Source organism: Miniopterus schreibersii (assembly GCF_964146895.1).
Source record: "Miniopterus schreibersii genome assembly, chromosome: 5".
Taxonomy (NCBI): domain Eukaryota; kingdom Metazoa; phylum Chordata; class Mammalia; order Chiroptera; family Miniopteridae; genus Miniopterus; species Miniopterus schreibersii.
Genome location: NC_138106.1, coordinates 42,845,782 through 42,863,570, shown reverse-complemented (window position 1 = coordinate 42,863,570; position 17,789 = coordinate 42,845,782).

The following is a 17,789-nucleotide window of genomic DNA, read 5'->3' as shown; positions in this document are numbered from 1 at the left end:
TTAGGAAGCATCCACTCTATGGTACACATCCTACTATTGCTTTCACGGGTATAGGCACAATAGGCTCTTGCCTCCTCAGGGGTGGTACCAGCTGTTGCCTTAAGGGGACGTTAATGCCTGGCACCAGAAGTTGAAGGTGAAAGAAACATACACCACTTGTTCCTCCTTCTTAGACCTAATGCGGGAAGGCTGACATGTGCTAGTCTCTGGTGACTTCTTCATTTGTTCTTAAAGGATGTAAGTTCTGTGACTTGCTCTGGCAGCTGCGATGATAGCTGAAAGTCTATAGAGAGAAAAGGCTTCTTTTCTCTTAAGGCCAGACCTCGGATCTAACTGTTGCACATCCAGGTTTGCTGCTCAGCGGTCAAGCTGCTCCCCATCCCTCTACTCCCAGCCGCCAACATTTCTCTACAACCTCATCACTCAGAATGCAGGCTCTCCAAGCCTGGGGAGAAATCCTGAATTATTCCTTAGGCAACTCAGGTAAAGTGGGATTTGGTAGAAAAGGTAAGAGGGTCAAACAGAGAGGAGGAGACAGGGTGATAGCCATTCAGTGATTCGCCAGCCACTGTGCACGGTGCTGAGGTTACGAAGTGAACAAAGCTCAGCCTCTGACCTCAAAAATATAATGTCTGCTTCTTGTTCTGGGCACTGGTTGAAATTTATTAACGTTCAACTCTTTACATACTTGGGCAGTTTTTGGTGTATGTTACTCCTCATTAGAAAGCTTAAAAAAGAAGAAGAGTAGCCGACAAAGACACAAAGACAGGTCATTCGGAGCGCTACAAGCAGAAGTGCCTGGGCGCGGAGGGCGGGTGGGAGGGAGGCGTCCTGCAGGGCAGGGTGGGTTCCTGGGCAGGGTCCAGTGCCGGCGCAGTCACGGAGGAGGGAGGCCGTCTGGTCTGGGCAGGAAACCATGAAACCGTGAGGCAGGAAGCGATGAGCATTGAGGTTGGAGATGGAGGCAAGGGCTCTGTCTGTGAGGTGGGCTTTATCTCGTGGGTGATGGGAGCCCTGGGGGGTTCCTGTCAAAGGAGGGAAGTGGTCAGATCTGCCGTGTACGCAGCAGTGTGGAGGCTGGTTCAAGACGGGGGGCAGGGAGGCCAGTTTTGAGGCCATTGCCATTTTCTAGATGAGAGATGGGCGAGAGAATTCAAACTAAGATACAAGTTTTTACGCACAGTGTGGACACACACACACACAATTTTCCAGTAGAAAATTGTTATGTTTTTTTTTTCTACAGAAAAGTCCATTTGAGCTGGGTAGACACAAAGGTGGAATTGTTCTAGAAGAAGTCATTGCTCTCTTTAAATTTATTTTTTATTAATATCAGGAGGTTCGAGTGTGAGTTCACGCTGGGCATGCCTCCTGTGTTGGTTATAAGCAGCACACATTTCATGTCTTTTGTATTTTTGCTTTGGAGACATTTGTGTGGAAGGAATTCTTTCTTATTCTTTTGGGGGCTTATTTGCTGAGTGTCTCTTCTCTGAAATATTTTCTGTTATCTGCTTTATTGGCGAGACTCTAGTCTGGGGAGTGAACGGTCCATATTAGCTCATCTTTTCCACCTTTCACTATTCACTTCTTTCTTCATATGTTCCAGAAGAAACTCCCAGGCATCAGCATGGAAGAGATTTTATCTCCTCTGCAAAGCCCCAGATTGACTGATGTGTTTTCTTGCCTTCTGTTCCTTTACAGCAGGAGGCTGCAGGCTCCTCGCATCCACTCTGGAGCGGCCCGGTGGCCGCTGTGGGCCAGGCCTGAGAGGCACTCATGGTGCCCAGGACTCCGGGTGGAGAGGGTCAGCTTGGGGGTGTTGACTCAGAATATTCTTCAACTCCAGGTGGAGGAGAGAAGGGGAGGTGGGGAAAAGTACACGTGGTCATCTATCCCAACTCTCATATTTCAAAGGAGCATTGATTTTATTGCCCCCCAAAAGGGAGGAGTAAGTGAGGAGGTATTGTTTGAGCCAGGTTGTTCCCCACCCCCTGGAGGGTAGGATGCTATAAAGTGTTGGAAGACTTGGGTCCTAGGTCTGCAGGAGCCGCTAGTGAGAAGTGTGGCTTTGCCAAGTTATTTCACTCCTCCTAGGCCCAGTTCCTCTCTATAGAAATGGAGATTATAGATCCTGCCTTTTGCCCTTACAGGTTCTGTGAGGTTGAGGGAGGAAATATTTTAGACACTGAAAACTGCACTTTGAAACTAATAGTCTTGCATGAGAATTTTCTCCTGAACATTAACCAAAGTACCACTGATGCAGATTTGATTATAATAACGGGGTTTGAAGAAACAAGGAGAAAGTATGCAAAATGCTCCCTTAGTAAAGCAAGCCTGTATAATAATGTCTTGTTTATCCATTACAGGAAGATCTCTGGCAAATGCTCGCTGGCTTCCTTTTGCCTCTCTTCCTTTGCAGGGTTTACAAACTAACTTCCACACCAGCCAAGGCAGAAACCCACTAGAAAGCGGGAGCTGAACCTCAGCATTATTAGTAGGGAGGCTCTGGCCTCAGTCCAACAACCTGGGTTTAGGTCTCAGCTCTGCCCTCCACCCCCTGTGTGTACCCAGGTAGGTCTCTTACCATCTGGGCCTCAGTTTGTCCTGCATATATTGGTTAGGATGATATTAAGGTCTTTTCCAGCACTTAAAATGGAATCTGCACTGTCCCGAAGCATATAGTCAATAATACCTTGTAGGGACTAAACAGCCTCATGTCACTGGATGTCTAGGGAACTGGTGCAGAATCTCCTGCCCACTCTCATTCGTAGTTGACAATCAGGAGTTGATGTCACTGTGCTAAGTCCCTAGCTCTTGCTCCTCACAGTGGCCTGAGGATTAGACATGTCACAACAGTCACTTGGTGGTCCAACTTGTCCAGGATGCAGGGATGTGTAGGGTGCATACAGATGTGGTTTTTTTCTGTCCTAATTCTGAGGAAGCAGCAAAGGAAGAGACTGGGGATGGGGTGGTCATTCTACATGGGCAAGCAGGGTGGTGGGAAGAGGGTCCCTTGTAAAGTAGCTGGTCAATGCTGAGACCTACTGAGGTATGAGCATTACTCAAAGGGTGGGTCCAGTTCCCATTTTAGACCCAAAATAAATGCTCCGGCCCTGTTGTATTTGGCTAATGGCAATCCCCAAACCGCAGGCTCCAGAGATATGAGCCAGCATTCCAGGAGAAGCCACCCACAGGACAGGAGAGGGTGGAGGGAGAGAGCCCGGCTTAGGGTCCTCTGTGTTTGGGACTGATTGCTTCAAATGGAGGGTTACTGCAGCTTCTAGTTCAGGGTTCATTGGTAAGACCTCAAGCAAAACCCAGTCCACATTCACAGATGCTCACATGGCCAGGGAGTTGAGCTTGTCCTCCTGAAAGTCAACACCAACAGAACCAAGGGAGTTGTGGGGTCACTTGGAACTTCATTCTGGTTTTCTTTCTCTCTTTTTTTTTTCCCCCCTCAAGCTCAGAGACCAGCTCACCACTGAGATGGCTTGGTTTGGATGGCGCTCCAAACCCCTGGTCAGATTGCTATCTTTCAACTAAAGCACAGGATTAGTTAAATTTTTTCCCAAACTTCATTTCAAACAATTATCTTGGCATGTTATCTGTAATATTTCCTTTGGAGGGTTTTTCCATGGTAAAAAAAAATAATAATAATAATCACCATTTCCTGTGAATGACTGGATTGAGAAATAAAACCCCAAAGCAGTCAAAATGTATGAAAAAGTTTGAGTGAGTCCTGAGTGTGAGCTACACTGACGAAGCCCTCATGTGGATGCAATAGCCAGGGAACCACACCCAGAATAATGCAGGCTGGACATCTTTGACAATTTGCAAACTCTGAGAGGATCTACCCTGAAAGACACCTGTTAGAGCCCTTGCCTTAAGGTCAGGCCACACTCGCCTCTTTCAGTCTTGAGACCCTTAGGCCTTGAACACACGCAGAAAATACACATTTGTATGCAATAGTGCCCCCTCCCCCATAACTCACAGCAATTAGGAGCTGAATTCCCAGCCTTGCAGGGCTGGACTTAGCTACCCTGCAAAAGGGACCCTTGAGAGGAAAAAGGAATTCCACACCAGTGAGGTTAGGGCTGCAGTTCTCAACAGCGAGGTGGCTTCACAGAGACTGGCTGCTTTAGAAAGGGAAGGGCCCCTGGCGCGCTCAGAGAGGAATTGGGTGGAGTGAAGGGGCGGGGGGAGGGGGGGGGAGGAGGCTTCCTAAACCTTGGAGATTGGAGCAGCGCTGGGCTGGGGCTGGGGTTTGTGCAGCGCTGTGGGTTTTACCTTCAGAGCACCCCCATCTGTTCTCTCCCTCCAACAGCCCAGGGCCCTGCGGTTGTGCTGTTCTTCATCCATCTCTGCAAACCTTCCATCTCGGATGCTACTTCAAAGCCCCCTGGGAAAGCCAAGTTGCCAATTAAGCCTTTTGAGGCAGGTTCTCATTCCTTCCCCACTAATTGAAATGTTACTCCTTTTACTAAACCCGTAAACCACCCAAACACAACGGTCATCCTCATTTGCATTGTAACAATGTCCCTAATGTGCTTCCTAGAGCTTTGCGTCCAGGCAGACCTTTTCTCCTCTCCCTGTCTGAACGTCAAAAGCAATCCCCAGGCAAAGGCCTTCATTTCCATCCCTATACAGCTGCTCATTAGCTAAGGTGGAATAAATTCCTTTTATTCTGCATTCATTCTGCAGGATGATAATGTCTTTTTTGTCTCAGGCCACTGTTCCCAAACTGGGCCTTAATTGCTGATAGTAATTGAGTTAATACACATTTACAGCCCGGTAAGGTTAAAGAAGGTCTCCAGTAGTTTTATTTGAGACTTTTTATTTAACCTGCAATAAAATCATTAACAAGTTGTTCAGTGTTAATTCTCTCTGTCCTTTATCTTGTCTCTACCCCTTGGGAAAATTGGGTGAAGGCAGATGGCTTTGGCCTGGGATTGGTTCTGAGGCTGAACAAACCTGAGAGCCCTGAGCCTCACCTCTTCATCTCCTCACCTCTTCACCTCCAGGTTCCAGAGAGGAGGGCCTCCTCTTTGTGAAAGCAGATAGCCCGGGGCAGTTCTGTGCAGCAATCCCTGGCACCCAGCCAAGGAGCATGGGGTGGGGTGGGGGGGGGGGGAGAATGATGAAATCTCATCAAAGCCACAGGGCTGGGCCAGGCTCCTGAGTCAACTCTGACCAGTAACTGGAGCCTGAAGTGGCCCACAGGCTGGGCACAGCGCCGAGGTGTCAGGCCATGTGACAGCCTGGCCACTGGAGCCTGCCCAGGAAGAGGGGCTGAAAGCAGGGCAAGAGGAGGAACCCAGGGCCAAGGGCAATGCCAGGGAGAGCCAGGGGGTTTCCATACTTGACCCTGGGACGCTGGACAGCTTGCCTGTGACAAGGCAACCCTGCCACACTCCCTCACTCTCCTTTCCATAAGTGGAGAGAGATGTGGAGGCTCCCTTGCTGTGGGTTCTAGCCCTCTTTATCCTGTTGGAGTAAAATGAAATTGGCTTGAGTCAATCTTCATGACTGCCTGCCCCCAGAGCACTGCTGCCAGCTACCAGAACCTTCCTTCCTCTTTCCCTTGCTTTGCCTGGGCCTTTGACTACTTTCTGAGCTCTCCTGAAGAAATGGACCAGACTGTGGCAGAGGTAGCTGGCAATTCCCAGGAATCCATGTTGCCGTATGTTTTCTGGGCACACATCCAGACTACATTTTCCAGCTCTCTTTGCAGTTAGACGTGGGTGGGAGAAGTGACAAAGAGCCACCTCCATGCTTCTTGTCATGTCTGGCTGCCTGGTGTGGAGATGACCCTCTGGGCAACTTTTGAGGCCAACTATTAAAAATGGCAGGGCCTCAGTCAGCTCAGAAATGTAAATGATGGGTGGACGCTGTTCCACCCATCCTGTGTATGAGCATAAAATCAATGTGTGTGGGGCTTAAGCCACTGTGTACTTCAGGGACTATTTGTTGCAGCAGAAATTTGCTACAATGTCTGAAATGCAGAACACTGTGAATTGCAGGGTTCTTGTTTTTGCCTAGAATGCTTGGCCACCGGTGCTCTCCCGCTCACCCCTTAAGAAGCAACTCTAGTTCTAGACGCTCTGTGGAGCCTTCCCGAGGGCAGAGGAAGCACTCACAGAGCCTCATCCAGTCATTAATCCACGGGCTCCTACCAAAGGCCCCTTTGCTTACCTCTAGGCAGATTGAGTCAAGCAGGAACCTAGGACAAGGCCAACTGAGTGAGGTTGAGAAATAGCTTGAAGGTCTGAAGCCTCCAAACCAAAGGCTCTGCTTTCACCATTCTTTGTTTCTGAAACCAGGCTGAGGAGCCCCACATGAGGAGAATCAATACCAAGCTGATTTCTGGGGTGATTCAGCATTTCGCAGATAGATGGGCCTTAGGAGTCATCTGCTCCTGCCCCTACTTCTTACAGATGAAGACACTGAGGCTCAAAGTGGAGGAATCAGCCTGGTGCTTCCTAATCGTCTTGTCTAAGCCTCAGGGGCGGGCACTGTTGTCCAGTCTCCCTTTGCATCTCCTGGTACAAGCTTAGAGCTATTGGTCCCTGTCAGTTCACCAAGATGCGCATGTCTTCAGTCCACCGTGTTTCAGGGTTCTCAAATGCTTTCCCATAACTCTCTTCTTCTCTCTGAACTTTCAATGTCGACGTTCCTGGTATACTGTCACTTCCGGTGGGAGCCTATTGGGAAGTGCCAGCGTTTCCCAGGTGAACTGTTCAATGACAACCTGGATGGACATGGCCCATTCCAGGAGCAGAGGCCTGTTCTTTTGCTCCATAGAGGGATTGTAACAAGCAGGCAATACAGCAGCAGCAAACCATTCCCTGTTTCTCTGCCGGGCTCCTCCTCTCACGGGGTGAGGACTGTCTGTAGGGAGGAATTCTATCCCCATTTCACAGAGAAGGGAACGGAGGCTCTGAGAGGTTTGGGGATTAGCCCAAAGCCCTACAAGATGTGATGCCTTTCTCCTGATTCCCCTTCTGAGTTCTTCCCACTGTGACATCGCTGACCAGAGTGGGAAGTTCTCTTTGACTCTACGTCACAAAAGAAAGTGACACTAAAGTAAAGTTTGGGGATGTATTTTGGGATTTAAAACTCAGTCACCCACAGTTTCTCTTATTATTTCCCACAGCACAGACTTATTTTCCAATGTTAATTTCTTAGAGTCTAAGGTACCAGCTGGTCAAAACTCGAAATCTAACCTAACCTGGGGCTGATCTAGGTTTCCAAAATGCAGCCCATCCTGTCAGCCTTTTTCCTGATTGGAGGGGGTTCAAAACCCACATTTTCTGCTCCTGCGTCCTTCCTTTTAGGAAGCTGCAGGGGAATCAGAGCCCTGGATGCTTGGCTCAGGAAGGGCTTTTAAGGTGATATAGTCTAATTCTCTCAAATGTTTCAGGGCCATAAGCCCATAGTGAGCTGGGCAAGGCTGGCCTTGTGTCCCGACTCTTCAGCACAAGGCAATTTGTACCAAACATGCAATAGGAAATCCAGATTGGTTAGTGTCTCTATAAAGCCAAAGAGGAATAAGCATTCTTCTTTAAGTCCCATAGCCTGGAATGGGAAGGGCAGTTTTCCTCTGGGAAATATGTTACCTACCACCCTGTGTATACTGTACACTGCACTGATGAAATTGTCACTTTTTGGGAATGGGGATCTCTGTGTCCCTCTGGGATGGCTCTGCATCTTTCTGATTCCTCTCTTTTGCTTGGTCAGCAGTTCTTTTTTAGCTTAGTGAGTGTATGTGGGGAAGGGGTGGTGGTGGTTTGGGTGTGCCCACTCAGTGGTGGGGTGGCAGTCACTCAGACTTTGGAGACGGAGCAAGGAAAGGAGAAGTCGACAAGGTTAGAGTCGGGAGTGTCTGCTAGCAGCCATTCTTTAGTATTTCTTGAATGTTTAGTATAATGAAGGGACATTGTTTCATGTATGTATCTTTGTAATTCACTTGGTACTTTTTTCATTTTTTAAAAAATTTTATTTCTTAAAAGAAAAAAAAAATCTTTGTAAAGCAGAGACCTAGAGAGGAAGAGCCAACGTGTTGGGGAATCTACATTACTCTAGGAAATGTGCTTCTCATTTTCACATCCATATGAGAAAACTTTCAACCTCCGAGACCGTGAGACACGTACTCTTAAATGTCCTAGTCAGGAGGTCTGTGCTCAGAGCAGTGATTTGCTTAAGATCTCCCAGCTAGTGAGTGGCAAAGGCAGAATTTGAATTTAGATCTGTCTAAAGCCAACTTTCCTTCCACATCACACTGCCTGCCTGAATACACAGAAATATTGGCAGAGAGGGGCAATCATCCTCCATTTGTAGCTTGAGAAAAATGAGTCTGTAAGTCTCAGGGAGGCATAAAGTACTTCCAATCACAAAAGTGTGACTAAAGTTCCAACCTGTGTTAAGTGAAATGGCACACCCCAGGTTTGGACCCACCCTCAAGAGACCAGTCATCGGTTGGGAGCTACGGCTTACACTGTATCCCAACAGGGATTGGTTCATCATGAGCCCATGAGTGAAGGCTACATTGGGTGGTATAATAGAGGAAGCCTGAAGAATCCGAGATGCTAATCAGCACAAACTCCAGACTGTTGCCTTGTCTGCAAGTTTGTTAAAACTGTCCTTGCTGTAAACCGTGGATCTTCTTGTACCTTTTTCAGAACCTCTGATCTGGAAATAAAAAAACTTAAATCAATTATAGACAAATATTTTGCAGTAATTGCATCTACTTATCAAGGGTGGGGCTCTCTCCCCTTGGAGAATGAAGCTGGAGCCGCTGTAATCACTGGTCAGATCTTCTCACAATGGTCTGAGTGGAAACCTCTCCCCTCAGTGTTACCTCCCAAAGGAACAGGGATAAACACCCTTGTAAGACAGTTGGTCTCATTTTGTGGATGGGAATTCAATGGCTCATGTCTCCATTCTACTCATCCTGGCTCCAGCTTAAGTTTTAAAAACTAATTCTCTCTGCATTAATCTGAAAAGATCCTTCAAACAAAAGCTCAACATCTGAGTCTATTTACTGAGTGTGCAGCTGTGTCAATTGGCCAAGACAAAGAGAGGCTTCCTGGTCAGCCCACAATGGGCTGCAGGTAGTCTTGCAAACAGAGAAACACAAGGCAGGGTCCTTTCATGAGCCAGCAAGCCTTCTTCCAATAGGGAAGAGGGGGAGCTGAGGGGTCAAGAGAAAAGGAGAGCTGCCCCACCCCCACCTCCACCACACACAAGTGGGGCCTGAAAGATATGATCTGTAAGCCCATCAATTAGGGCCATTAAAAAGGTAATTAGCCCTTTTCCATGGAAACCAAGCACAGAGAAGTGAAAAGGGGAAATTCATTTCCATGTGGTTACATTTTGATGTAACCAGTACTTTAGTAATGAAGCGAGATGCTATTGTGGAGAACATCACTTGGTCAGTCTTAATGGGAAGGTGATATCGAGTCAATTAAAGAGCTGTCTTATAATAAAAATAGTAACTATTTTTATTCTTGAAAATATTTTTTTTCTGCTAGATTCAAATCAAGTGGCCAGATTTGGGAGGCGGGGGGCAGTTGAGAGTCATTTCCTTTCAAGTTTTCTTTCCCTAAGAGAATCAGGCAGGAAATGAAATCTGAACATGTCAACAATGAACAATTTGTCTTGGATTCTGATAAGTGTGAAATCCAGAATTAGCGTTTCTGTTCCCTCGCTTTCCAAATGTACGGGTATTTTTGTAATAAAGCCCAAAGGAGGTGAAAAGAATAAAGGAAAGACCTTCCTCAAAATGAGAGTTGAAGATATGTTTTGGAAGGGATCTAAAGTATATGGTGCTTTGTGCCACATTGGCCCAGTTCACAGTAAATACTTACACATATTTACATTGTGTGTGTGTGTGTGTGTGTGCGCGCACGTTTGAAAGTAAAGTATAATTTAATTGTCTTTTTTTTTTTCTATACTCTCATTCTTTACTTCTTCACTGACCCCTCCACAACATCACACATTATTGAACCCCACTTTGTGAGATAAAATGTACATGCAGTGAGATTCACAGATCTTAAGTAGAAGTATCACATCCTGTTAACCCACTCAACAATCAAGATCCACAATATTTCCATTACCTCAGAAGACTCTGCCCCCATCTGGGCAATCACCCCCCCCCCCCACGGAGTCAGTGTTCTGATTTTTATTACCATAGATTACTTTTGCCTGTTCTTGAGTTCTATATAAATGATATGATATCATTTGAATTCTTTTTGTCTGGCCTCCTTCACTCAAAATAGTACTTCTGAGTTTCATCTGTGATGTTGATCGAATTCAATCTTTTTTATTCGTAAGTTGTATTCCATTGTATGACTACACCACAATGTAATCCATTCTTGTGCCAATAGACATTTGAATTGCTTCCAGTTTGGGGCACTAAGGAAGACAGCTACTACAAACATTTTTGTATAAGACTTTTTGTGGCATATGTTTTCATTTCTCTTGGGGAATTACCTAGGAATGGAATTGCTGAGTCAAAGTTTAGGTGTATCTTTAACTTTATAATATAAGAAGCTAAGAAAACACCAAACAGTTTTCTAAAGTGGTGGCACTGCCTTAAACTTCCAAAAGTAATGTAAGAGAGTTTCAGTAGTTCTACCTCCTTTCAAACATTTGGTAATATCAGTATTTTTAACATTAGCCATTCTAATATGTATGAAATAATTCATTAGGTTTTTATTTGAATTTCTCTGATGATTAATGATGTTGAACACCTTTTCCTGTGATTATTATCAATTTGCATATCTCCTTTCATAAAGTGTCTATTTAAGTCTTTTACCCGTTATTTATTGGCTTGTCTTCTTATTAATTTGTAGGTATTCTTTATATAGTCTGGATAAAAGTCTCTTCTAATATATAGGTATAGTAAATATTTCCTCTTGGTCTATGGCTTTCATTTTCATTTTCTTAATGGCATCTTTTTGATGAGCAAAAGTTTATTATTTTGAGAAAGACAAATTTAAAAATTTTTTCTTTTATGATTAATACTTTTTTCTGTCCCATCTAAGAAATTTTTGTCTAACCTAACGTTGTAAAGACATTTCTCTGTGCTTTCTTCTAGCAGCTGCACAATTTTAGCTTTTGTGATTAACTATATAAATCATCTCAAATTAATTAGGTTTAGCAAATCAGTCAAAATCAAGGCTACAATATTTAAGTTGATCGTTTTGGATAGAGCCAGCAATTCAATACATAATTTAAACCTCTCCAGCAAACTATGAGTCTGGGTTACGCATTTTAAACATGCAAACAAGAAGATGTTATAATAAAAGGGGCTTTTTCCTTTACGACCTATGGAACCAGATTCACATATTTATTTTTTAAAGCAATAGAAATCTGGAAGTGTAATGCTAGCCCATAAAACCTTACCTTCAAAAGTATTTTATCTATTACTATAGTCTTCAGATAATAACCCACACATATAAATTTTATTAGTCATTTATGAAACCCTCTAAAATACTTTGGAAACATTTTCCCAACCCCAACACCTTTTCAAAGTGAAGTGACATCACATCTGTCTGTGTATATTGTTCTATCAGGGAAATTGGAAATGCTTCCCCATCGCTCCACACAGCAGTGGCTGAAGAGTCTGTCATCATTCTTGCTAAAGGAAAGCACCTGGAAAATGTGGGCTATGAAGCCCCCAAACAGAGCACGGAGGAAGTTAGCTAGATTTAAAGTCCTCTCTCTGGGGGAACTGCCTGTGACAAGAAGCATGTCCCGAAACCCCTGGGATCTTCCAGGTTTCATGAAGGGTGAGCACAGTATGTCCCAGCTGCTGAGCAAGCTAACTGCCTTCACCCTCCGCCTGCTCTTTGTTAGCTCCATATCCTGACTCTCAGGCAGAGGCCAAGCTGATGTTCATTCATTCATTCATTCATTCATTCCATTCAGTTACAATTCAAGCTGATTTACGGAGTGCCAGCTCTATACCAGGCACTATTCCAGAGGCACTCGGATGTAGTTGTGGACGAAACCCAGTCCCTGCCTTCCTGGAGTTGAATCCAGTCGCTCTTAAATGCTACCTGGATGCATCAGACTCACCTAGAAAGCTTAAAAACCAAGTCATATTCTTGGGCTCCACAATTTCAGAGCCTGATTCAGTGAACCAGAAGGTGTGCCTGGGAACCCAGATTTTTAAAAAAGCTTCCCAAAAGCTTAACCCAGCTTAGGAAACTCGGAGCTAATCCAATAACCTCATTTTACAGATGAAGAAACTGAGGTCCAGAGAGAGGAAGTGTTTTTGGCCCTGGTCACAGAGTTAAATGGTGGCAGAGGCAGCCTTAGAAACCATATGCCTGTTCTCCCAGCTAGCGCCCTTTCTCTTCTTCCCCACCCTCTTCTCTGTCCCATCTCCCTCCCTCCTATCCCTCCCAACAGAAGAGGCCACGAGAAATGTTTTTTCCTCTAATAATAGTTGCTGTTATTATCATATAAATAATAGCTATCATTGACTGAATATTTACTTTATTCCAGGCATTTGTCTGAACACTTTATATATGTTAACTCATTTAAATCTCACAATAATCTTAGGAGATTGACGTGTTTACTAGTCTTACTTTACAAACGAGGAGGCTGAGATGGAAAGGTTAAGGACTTGCCCAAGGTCACATTGCTGGAAATGATGGAGCTGGACTATCTTTCTGCAGAGTTTATAATTCTGGATTCACGCACTGTTGCTCCTGCTGACCTGGGAAAGACTCGGGGCTGATCACATGCTGTTACTGACCTGCAGCAACAGGAGGCCTCAGTCCCTCCTCCTGTGCACAACGTCCCGGTGACACCCACCGTGTCAACCATCGTTCATGTCAGAGCTAGATTCATTGTCACCTGCGACCATAGATTGGCTACCTATTTAAGATTTTAGCAGCAATCAATAAAAGCATCTTGTGAGACTCAATTGGCTGTATGAAATTTATGATAGTGTTGTATTTGCTTTTTTTGTGTGTGCTACACACTCTTTATATCAGTACAATTTATAATAAACTTATACCTGTCTATGTATGTGTGTATGTAATCTATCATCTATCTATCTATCATCTATCTATCTATCTATCTATCTATCTATCTATCTATCTACCTATCTATCTATCATCTATCTATCATCTATCTATCTATCTATCTATCTATCTATCTATCTATCTATCATCTATCTATCTATCTATCTATCTATCTATCTATCTATCTATCTATCTATCTATCTATCTATCTATCATCTATCTATCATCTATCTATATCTATCTATCTATCTATCTATCTATCTATCTATCTATCTATCTATCTATCTACCTACCTATCATCTATATCTATCATCTATCTTTTTATCCAAAGATCCAGTTGTTAAACATTTACTAGCACACCAGTGCTGAGACAGTTTTTCTTGCAAATTGACAAGGAGGAGAAATAATTATCTCACATAATAGAAATCAGATGGTCTCTGGAGAAAAAGACTGACTTGGTTTTGGTGCAGAGGGTCTCCTGGGAGCTGATAAAGAGCAGATCACCAAATACACAGTTGGATGAGTAGTAGTTTGTTCCTTAATACAACAAAAGGCACTTTACTCAGGAGCTCAAAGATTTTAGCAACAATAGCTCATCCAGACAGCTTCACAGGATAATAATGTTGGCTTCTTTGCTCCCATCTCTTCCTGAAGCAGAAGGTCTGAGGTTGGCATCTCCTAAATTCTCCCTCATTCATTGCAATCCGCAATAGCAGCCTCCTTGCTGGTGGTCAGATATGCCAAGCAAACACTTCTACCTCAGAGCTTTGCACCTGCCATTCCCTCCACCTGGAACAGTCTATCCCTGATACTTGCATGACCCACATCCTTGCTTCCTTTGCATGGCACCTCCCTGCCCACCCAGTCCAAAACATCGCCTCCTTTCCTCTCTTCCCTCTCTGTCTGTTACCTTGTTTTATTTTCCTCCATACTACCTGCCACTTCTTGACAGTGTATGTTTATTTCTTGTCTAACTCATCTACTAATGTATAAGCTCCATAAGGGCCGAGATTTCTATCTGCTCTTTCAAGCCTGAAACCTCGAACAGCACTTGGCACGGAGTAGGTGCTCAATAAATTTTGTTGAAAGAATAAGTGCATGAGCTTGGCTCAGAGTTTTCTTTTGTTTCAAGGATTTTGAATCACCTCCAGCTTTCACTCCACAACTGTGGGCCAGAACCACATGGAGGTGTGTGAGGCCGAAGTCTCATCTAAGCGTGAGCAGTGCCCTCCCTGGCTGCTGAACCTGTCCCCCTGGGAGATGATACCCTGCTTTGCTGAGGGTTTACCCCCAGGGAAACCCCACTGGGTGTGAATCTTCCACGCTGGCGCTTCATCCAACTGTGTCGCTATTCCATTGTGTTGACAAACGAGAGCTATCTGCCATCTACAATGTGCTGTCCTTATGCCTCATGGCTTTGTTTTTGAATTCCACTCCTTTGACTTAGGATGACGGAGCAGAAACAACAAAGGCTGTTTAGAATTTAGTCTTCCCCATTGTTTGGCCCAGTAAATAGATAAATAAAAGGGGGGAGGGAGAAAAGGGGACCCCGGCTGAGCCTCCAGCTGTGGGTCCCCGTGGGCCTGGCTGACAGGAGCCCAATTACTGCGGGGCCAGCGCGCCTGTGAGGAGCTAATGAGCAGCGTTCAGAGCGCTGCTCCCAGAGGGCTCTGATGAGGACCCCACAGAGGCCACTGCGCCCCTGCTGCTGGAGCGTCCTAATGAGGGATTGATCTCCGCAGGTTGTAGCTCAGGACACTCCGCCTCTTTCTTAGGAGTAGGAGGAGTTATAGGTGGGCTTCCCCATTGGTTTCCTTAGGGTTTTTAGATTTTGAAACTGTTGCTAAATGTAACCCTAAAAAGGCACAAATAAGACTGAAGGCAGGGGCTGCTGGTATTTTCATGGGGCCATATTCCAAAGGAAGCCAGCATGAATCTACTGGAAGATCAGAGGCTGTTATTGAGCCTGGAGCTCAGCCCCCTCACTTTGCAGGTAGGGAGGCTGAGACCCACAGAGTACCTCTTATGGGACCCTGGGAAGAAAGTGGTTTCTTGGGGCAGGAGGAAACCACTCGTCTGAGAGTCAGCGTGGTGTGGTTACGCGGTTGCGTGATATGTGAGGGCTGAGGAACCTGATTCTGGCTCTGCTGCTTGCTGGTCTCGTGGCCTTGGGCATTCTGCTGACACTTCCTGCCCTCCCCGTTTCTTATCTATAAGAGGGGAGCTAGGGTAGTGTCTGCTGTTGGGGTTGCTGTGAAGTCTAAATGCATTAAGAAACGCAATATGCTCAGAGAAAAGTCTGGGCCAAGGCAGCCTTAAGCAAGACTTATGGTTTTGTGATCATTGTGGTCTGCTTTTCTAGGCCCCCTTCCATGGTCCACTCCGAGGCACTGTCCCTTGAGGTTAGGGTCAGACTCAGACTGCATACATGGATAGATGGCTGGCCCAATGTCATTCATTTTAGTCCTACGAGGCCTTTCTGAGCACCTACCACACCCCAGGTGCTCTGCTAGGCACCAGCTGTGTCCATGAGAGAAACACGCCCTGTCCCTAAAGGCCCGTTGGAAAGAGCACCCCGTTGGGAGTCAGAAGACAGGACTTTTGGACACAGGTTTCTCTCGGGCCAACCTCTTGGCAAGCTGCTTTGTCTGCCTATATCAGTGATCTTCTCTGTCAAAAGGAGAGGATGGCTCCTACCCTGCCTTCCTCGAGAGTCTAATAAGGATCCAGTGACATGAGTGCATTTATTGCAGTGAATGCTTCTGCTAAGGTGAGGTGACAGTGAGACCGAGGGACCGCCAGGTGCGCTCACCCTAATGTGTACTGCATGTCAGTAGTGCTGAGAGTGGGCAACAGAGAAGAACAGAGGCAGAAGGCAGGAAGACCTGGGCTGAAATTCCAGCTCTATCACTTACTAGCAATGCGACCTCAAACAGGTTACTTAACTAACACCAACCATAACTCAGAAGCATGACAGCTACCTTATAGGGTAGTTGTAAGGAGAAAATGAAATAATCTAAGGTGCTCACAACAGTGCCTGGTATATAGTGACCTGTATAAAGGTTGGCTCTGCTTAGGCAAAGTCACCCTATCCCAGGGTTCAGTGCTCGCCAAGCCCCTGAGAAGATCCTGTTCCCAGAGCCTGTCATATAGGCAACTGATGTGTAGGTGAGGATTCTAATTCATCCATTTACCAGGTGGACTTGACCTCTCCTGGGACCTGGAAACTCACGTCCAGCCGATCCTTTCCTTGTAGACACACTCCCCAAGAAAACCAACCGGGACCAGCATTTCGCCTGGTAAGCAGAGTTTCATGACAAGGGAGGCAGAGAAGCAACTGCTTATGTCTGTGGGCATCACGTCAAATGGCTGAGGTGTCCGAGTCCCTGACACCTGCCCAGGGCCAGGGCAGAGCTGTCTGTAGCCAGAGCCTTCCTCTTGCTGTGCAGACACCGTCAGATCCCAGGGCCTGCCCTTCCTTCCTGTGCGGCTGCCTGCTGACTTACCCCCTCACTTCTTCTTCTTTTTAGTATATCTTTATTGATTTCAGAGAGAGGAAGGGAGAGGGAGAGAAAGAGATAGAAACATCAGTGATGAGAGAGTCGTTGTTGACCGGCTGCCTCCTGCAAGCCTCCAACTGGGGACCGAGCCTGCAACCTGGGCATGTGCCCTGACCGGGAATCGAACCAAGATCCCCTGGATCCTAGGTCGATGCTCAATGGCTGAGCCACACCGGGCCGGGCTCTCACTTCTTGACATAAGTTCAGGCCCTCGATTTCACCTGGTCTGGTTCTTGCTATTTCTGCCTTTGACACCCTCTGGCTTTTGGGGTACCCCCATCTACCTGATGTTGCCCCTTGTGCGCTGACTCTGCTGGTTTAGCTGTCTGCAGCCTGCACATTGTTTGCTTGCACCTGCTTTCCTGGAGACATGTCGTGACCTTGGTACTTCCTAATCTAGGCAACAGCTTAGCAGCTGTAAGGTCTAGAGGACAGGGCTGTACTTGTGGGTGCTTTTATTTAGAAACTGGTCCTTCATCTCTGTTGTTTTTGAAGGGAACTCTGAGGACTGAAGGACAGTTAATTACCTCCTTCATAAGGCAGGACCTATGTCTGTTTTGTTCACTGTTGTTTTATGTCTGTTCTGTTCACCAAAGGCCAGGACAGTGCCCAGTACACAGTAGGTGCTCAATCATATCTTTCAAATGAATTAAAGCCACTTCTCATGAAAGCATCTTGATGATCTAGAAATCAGTGTTTTCACTGGCTATAGAAGATAGCCTGCCTTGGTTTTCCACTGGATAAACTATTTTTACCCAGGCTGGCTCATGGCCTCCACACTCTGCGTTTGCTCTTTGGGGTTGGGATTTCATTCTCACTTAGGCTCTCATGGCTTCTTGCCACACAGCCCACTGCTTTCCAGGCCTCCCCTGTGAAAGTACTGTTCTAATCTCACCATTCCTCAGCCCAGATCCTCAGATGTCGCCCATTGCTTTTGAAATCAAGTACAAATTCTCACCTTGGTAGCCAAGGCTTCAGATCTGCACCTGACCTAGCCCTCCAGACTCTAGCTTCATGTGCTCCCACAGCACTCTTGGTTGCATTTCAATTACATTGCTCAACGTTTCCCAGACTCTCCACTTAAACCTTTCTCTTCATTCCTTTCTTCATGTTGTTCCCTCTGTTTGGGCGAACCTCCCCAACAAAACCATGTTCAAGAGGAACCTGGAAAGCTGTAAGTGATTCCTCAAGTCTG